The 5,206-nt window shown below is 43.0% G+C and overlaps 1 pseudogene; it reads left to right on the plus strand.

Annotated features, from left to right (window-relative positions):
• Positions 1-4,089: 4,089 nt before the first annotated feature.
• Positions 4,090-4,770, plus strand: LOC140739540 (large ribosomal subunit protein eL13 pseudogene; annotated as a pseudogene).
• Positions 4,771-5,206: the final 436 nt, after the last annotated feature.

Genomic DNA, 5,206 nt, shown 5'->3' on the forward strand with positions numbered 1-5,206 from the left:
ATTGACATTTCAGAAACAAAATTAGTGATTCAAAAACAGAGTTAGAGCTCAGGAAACAGAGTTAGTGTTTCAGAAACACTATTAGAGCTCGAGAAACAGAGTTAAGACATTTTATCGCTCAGTCCTAGTGAAAGATCATCAAATTGAAGCACTCGTTCTGTTTCTCTCTCAACAGATCTTGCCTGACCTCAAGGATTTTCCAAGTTTATCACTGTAAGGACATCGACTGATTTTAGATTAGCAGATTTAGGATGAAGGAGCCTGGATGGTTAGACCTGACATTGCAATTGATTTCAATCATAAACAAGAGAAAATCTGCAGATGTCGGAAATCCAAGCAACACACACACAATGCTGGAGGAACTCAGCTGGCCTGATGAAGGGTCTCAGCCGGAAATATTGACTGCACTCTTTTTCATAGATGCTGCCTGGCCTGCTGAGTTCCTCCAGCATTGTGTGTGTGTGTTGCAATAAATTTGAATAGTCTATGATTATCTGGGACCAAGAGGCCTTCCCCAGTTCCAGTCTTTTTTCCTATGCAATTACTGTAAGTCATTGTCAAAGGAAATTAGTATAACAAAGTCAAAGACTTTGAACATTTCAAATTTGACTTGCCTCCTTTTCTAAAACATTCACTTGCCTGCCTGTTGCCTGTTGGGGATACAGAATTGAGTGACATGGTGTCATGACAACAACCTTTCTCTGCAGGTCATGCAAATAAAAGAGCGTGCGCGCGTGTGCGCACACACACACACACACACACACACACACACACACACACACACACACACACACGCACACACACGCACACACACGCACACACACACACACACACACACACACACACACACACACACACACACACACACACACACACACACACACACACACACACACACACACACACACACCAAGTCAAGCAACATCCATGGAGAGGATTTAATCATTTATGTTTTGGAATGAGGCCCTTCATCAGCAGAAAGAAAGGGGACAGAAACCAAAATAAGGAAGTGAGGCGAGGGGAAACCTGTTCTGCACTGTATCTGTTCTGCTCTGCGTTATATCTCAATAAATAATAAATAAGTAAAATGGAAGAAAGGGAAGGAGGATGGTCACTGGAGGGAGGTGATGGGCAGGAGAAGAGAATTGTGCAAGTGAAGACAGGGGAACCAGAATGGGGAGTGGAAAATGAGAGAAGTGTGAGAAATTATCAGATGTTGGCAATTGATTTTCATATCAGGATGCAGGCTACCCTGAAAGAATATGAGGTGTCCTTCCTCCAACCTGACTGTGGTGTCATTGGGCAGTTTAGGAGGTTACGGACCAACATATCAGAATGGGAACATTTAGTCACTCTGTTATGAGTACATTGTGGATGCAGCACATGCCTGCTACAAAATTCACCGTGCTTGCTTGCCTGGGCTGCTCTGACAGCTCATTCCAAACATAAAAACTCTGCTCTCTAGGAGAGACGGTGATAGGACCACAAGAACTGCCGTTTGCCATTCTCCCTACAATGACACTCCGTTCCCATGTGGAATTACGTTGCCATTCCTTCACGCTCACTAACTTCCTGGACTCCTCATCCAAGAGCACCATGGGAGTGCCGTTACCTCATGGGCGTCCATGATTGTCATTCACCCACCCAATCAGAGATGAGCAATTAATGCTGGACTTATCATTGACATCAGGCATGAAAGAGAGATTAAAATAACCATACACTTCTGCTTGTGGGTCAACAGTCAAATGAGAGATTGATGTTTTGACAAAAATTCTGCATAAATTTTGTGCAGAGGAATATGTATAGGATTATTTAATCAATTCAGGGCAGTTCATTGATCTGTGCAAATGGCCTTTGTGTTTCCTGCAATATTGCTTATCAACTGGCTTCATGATCATAATCAGCTTCATATATAATTATGAATATATAATATATATTAAGAAGTTAAATTAAATAGGTTGTGCAAAAAGAGGAAGGAGACGTAGTTGAAGGTGTTCATGGGTTCAATACCCATTCAGAAATCAGATGGCAGCGAGGAAGACAGTGTTCCCGAATCATTGAGTGTGCACGTTCAGGCTCCTGTATATCCTCCCTGATGGTAGCATTGAGAAGAGGGCATGTCCTGGGTGATGGGGATCCTTAATGATGGATGCCGTCTATTTGAGGCATCACTCATTTAAGATGCCCTGGATGCCGAGGAGGTTTATGCCCATGATGGAGCTGACTGACTTCACAACTTCCTGCAGCTTTCAGCTGGAAACTGGAGTCCTTGGAGAATCCCTCAGTCATAGGGAGAATGTACTAACCCTACATTGACAGGTCAGGATCGAACCCAAGATCATGGATCTCTGAAGATGTAGCACTAAACCCCATGAGAGCAAGTGAAAGATAATGAATTGTAAAGCTAAAGGGAATTACACCAATGGGATCAATCTGCTGAGAGCTAGCATGGATCCAATGGGATGAATGGCACCCTGTTGCAACATGACAATTAAGAATGCGAGAAGTAACTTGAGATGTGATTGATAGAACGTCGAACAGTACATCAGTGGAACAGGCCACTCAGCCCACAATGTTGTGCTGACCTGCTAAAACGCACATCAAAAGCACCCAAACACGAATGCTGGTCACACTTCTAGTACAATGGAGAAACAATATTGTCCATGTTAACCTAATTAAGACTCTCCATCCGTTCGACCTAATCAAGACTAACAGAATCAATGTAGTTGCAAAGGATAATATGCAGTTAATGTTGTTACTAATGACTAGCAAAAGCAGTACATGTATTAGGAGAGTTTTTAGATGTTACAGAGAAGACCACAGTCAGTGCAAATTAATAATTACGCCTCCTTGCTGACAATCGACTCTGGCATACTTCAAGTACGCTTGCTCTCACTGCTCTACTATCTCTACACCCATCACTGTGTGGCTGGCCACAGTTCTACACCATTCTGACTAATTTTACAACTTTCTGCCGCTATTTTTGATCCTGTGCAGTAGCACCACCCCCCACCCCCCCATTCCAGATGGTGACGCAGCCATACAGAATGCTCTCTACGGTACATCTGTAGAAGTTTTTGAGTGTTTTAGGTGACAAATCAAATCTCCTCAAATTCCTAATGAAATATAGCCATGGTCTTGCCTTCTTTATATGTTGCAACCATGTTAGATCCTCACAGATCATGACACCCAGAAACTTGAAATTGCTCACTCTCTCCACTTCTGATCCCTCTATGAGGACTGATCCATGTTCCTTTATCTTACCCTTTCTGAAATCCACAATCAGCTGTCTCGTCTTACTGACGCTGAGAGCAAGGTTGTTGCTGCGACACCACTTAAGTAGCTGGTAAATCTTGCTCCTGTACGCACCCTCATCTCCATCTGAGATTCTGCCGGCAATGGTTGTATCATCAGTAAATTTACAGATGGCATTTGAGCATAGAATAGAGAGAGATGAGTAGTGGGCTAAGCACACATCCCAGTGTTATTACCAATCCGTACAGATTGTGCTCTTCTGATGAGGAAATTGAGAAGCCAGTTGCAGAGGGAGGTATAGAGTTCAAGGTTCTGTAGTTTTTTCATCAGGACTGTAGGAACGATGGTGCCAAACACTGAGCTATAGTCAATGAACATCATCTTGACATAGGTGTTTGTATTGTCCAGGTGATCCAAGGCCAATGAAATTGGGTCTGCCGCAGACCTATTATGATGATAGGTAAACTGCAGTGGGTCCATGTCCTTGCTGAAGCAGGAGTTGATTATAGCCATGACCAACCTCTCAAAGCATTTCATCATGTGAGTGCTACCGGATGATTGTCATTAAGGGAGCCCACACTACTCTTCTTGAGCTCTGGTATGATTGTTGCCATTTTGAAGCAGGTGGGAACTTCCGACTGTAGCAGTGACAGATTGAAAAAATTAATTGAGCATCACTTCTGTGGGCAAATTGCCTCTTTAATGAGAGAGTTTGGAGGAGAATGGAAAGACTGGTTCAAGCTATCAGAAACGCAACAAGAACCCAAATAATGCTGTTAGTTTTGCTTCTCTTTTCCCGCGGCCATTTTTCTGCAGATGGTGCTTTCCCCGTTCAATAAGCAACAATGGCTCTAAGTCGGAATGGGATGATCCTGAACCCTCATTTCCACAAGGATTGGCAGAAGAGGGTCCGTACTTGGTTCAATGAGCCAGCCAGAAAAATACGCAGACGGAAGGCACGGCAAGCTAAAGCGCGTCGCATTGCTCCACGACCAGTTGCTGGCCCCCTTAGACCAGTTGGTAGATGTCCCACTGTAAGGTATCACACTAAAGTATGTGCTGGATGAGGCTTCAGCTTGGAAGAATTAAAGGCAGGAGACTGGCACGTACTATTGGTATTGCGGTTGATTATAGGCGTCGCAACAAGTCAACAGAATCTATTCAGTGTAACGTTCAGCGTCTAAAAGAATATCGCTCTAAGTTGATCGTCTTCCCAAGAAAGGCTTCTGCACCCAAGGAGGGAGATTCCACAGCTGAAGAAATTAAAGTGGCAACTCAGCTAACTGATCCCGTCATTCCAATTAAGAATGTGTACAAGAAGGAGAAAGCTAGGGTAATCTCAGAGGATGAGAAGAATTTCAAGGCTTTCCCAAGTCTTTGTATGGCCCGAGCAAATGCCCGTTTGTTTGGAATCCATGCCAAGCGAGCGAAGGAGGCAGCAGAGCAAGATATTGAGAAAAAGAAATAACATTTTTAAAAAATTGAACTTTTACATATAGAGCTCACGGGAAATAAACTGTCATTCTTCACACAAAAAATGCTGTTAGTTTTAAAGTGATTATAGAACAGTGATTATGGTCTGGACCTCGGGCTGAGATTCTAAATTGGAGAAAGGCCAATTTTGATGGTATCAGAAAGGATTTGACAAATGTGGATTGGGACAGGCTGTTTTCTGGCAGAGGTCTAATTGGTAATTGGGAGGCCTTCAAATGTGAAAATTTGAGAGTACAAAATTTGTATGTGCCTGTCAGAACAAAAGGCAAGAATAATAGGTTTAGGGAACATTGGCTTTTGAGAAATAATGAGGTCCTAGTTAAGAAAAATAAGGAGGTGTATAGCAGGTATAGGTAGGCAGGAACAAATGAGGTTCTTGAGGAGTATAAGGCAAAAATTATACCAGTGCATAAGAAGAATAATCTGGGCTGCCTTAATGATTATTGCCCGGTAGCAC

The sequence above is a fragment of the Hemitrygon akajei genome, chromosome 1 (genome assembly GCF_048418815.1).
Source record: "Hemitrygon akajei chromosome 1, sHemAka1.3, whole genome shotgun sequence".
NCBI classification, from domain to species: domain Eukaryota; kingdom Metazoa; phylum Chordata; class Chondrichthyes; order Myliobatiformes; family Dasyatidae; genus Hemitrygon; species Hemitrygon akajei.